General features: G+C 45.5%; 1 protein-coding gene across 1 annotated transcript in view; it reads left to right on the forward strand.

Annotated features, from left to right (window-relative positions):
- The window catches only part of SCTR (secretin receptor), a 24,626-nt gene extending 23,187 nt beyond the window's left edge, over positions 1-1,439 (forward strand). The window contains exon 14 of the mRNA XM_010140117.1: positions 1,429-1,439. The gene's annotated coding sequence lies outside the window, so the exon portion shown is untranslated. The remainder of the gene's footprint in view (positions 1-1,428) is intronic.

The following is a 1,439-nucleotide window of genomic DNA, read 5'->3' on the forward strand; positions in this document are numbered from 1 at the left end:
GAAAGAGAAGGCAGGTGGGGACAGTCATCTTCCTGTAATCACCTTGCCCCAATTCACAAAAGCAAGCAAAGCTCAACCCCCAACCCAGGTGTCCCTCCAAGCAGAGCTGATGAAGGGACTGCAAACTTAAATTCAAACACCAGTAACCATCCAGGATACCTCCCTAGCTAGCATGCCCTGTACTGTTATTTCCTTGTCCTTAGCCACAAGCAATGGTTTGTGCACAAATTTCCAATTAAAGTCAGTAACTGAACAGCTCATCAACAGGAGGTGATGTTCATTACCCTGCTTTTAAGAGATATTAAACCATCTGAGACAGGCCAATGACCTCTCCCATCAGAAAGAACACCAGGTGCTAGCCAGCCTACTTGAGATTACATAAAGTAATTCAGTGGTGAAGCTGGAAATCTCTTTTCTTGACATTTAACTAAACCTGTTAGTACAATGAGCTCAGAAAAAACCCTGTATAAATACATTCATTCTTAGACACCACTTCTGCAGGCCAAATAAGCAGAGCTGGGAAAAAAAGAGTAATGATGCTTCCAACACAGAGTGCAGTGTGGGAAAAGGGAGGTGAAGGACACAGGAAAGAGCTCTTTAGCTGGTAAACAGAGCACATGCAACAGCAGGAAATCATTAGGAGCCTACAAGGTTATCTCTAATTCCCATGAAGCAGCACAGCTGACTGCCCCTCTTGTTTTGCAAGACAAGAAAGCACTGCTGGCTGCTTGGTTTGGTGTGGACAAACGAGGGGAAAGGAGAGAGGAGTGAGTGTGCAGCAGCCTCAGCTCCCTTGGTCAGACCTCGGCAGAGTGCCAAGCAGTTGGTTCTTCATGGTCTAGCTGGGTAAACTCAGGGAATGGTGCCTGGGAGATTACACAAACCCCAGTCATCTACTTAATCTGCACCCTAATATCTAAATACAAAAAAGAGAATTAAAGTTATTTCAAAGAAATTTATTAACTTCAGGAATATTGCTTGACACTTCCACAGGCTTCAGAAAATGAACAGTTACCCACAGCTGCACAGGTTGCTGTATACAAGCAGATCTTGGAGACAATCAACCCTGTTTTGTAATAATTAGACATCAAAATGCATCTTCTCCCAGCATTAGTAAGTCAAGCAGCACTACACAAAGCCAGTTGGAAAAGTTATTGTATTTTCCCTAGAGGGTTCCCTAACCCCAACAAAAGGCCTCTTCAAATAGCAGAGAGTATCCTAAAAATCATTCACATTGCACCATGTCTTGCATGAACTCAATGGCCAATTGTCCACTGCTTCCCTCTGACCCGAGTGGGAGGCACCAGCCTGGGACTCAGTCTGGCTCTGCTGCCTTCCCCCAGGGAAGGGGCTGGGGGCACAGCCTCCCACTGGCACAAAAGTTAGTCCACGCAGAATGTATTTCCAGGTCTGGGTGTCACCAAGAAGGCACTCTGAAG

The sequence above is a fragment of the Buceros rhinoceros genome, unplaced genomic scaffold, assembly GCF_000710305.1.
Source record: "Buceros rhinoceros silvestris isolate BGI_N320 unplaced genomic scaffold, ASM71030v1 scaffold3620, whole genome shotgun sequence".
In the NCBI taxonomy this organism is placed as follows: domain Eukaryota; kingdom Metazoa; phylum Chordata; class Aves; order Bucerotiformes; family Bucerotidae; genus Buceros; species Buceros rhinoceros.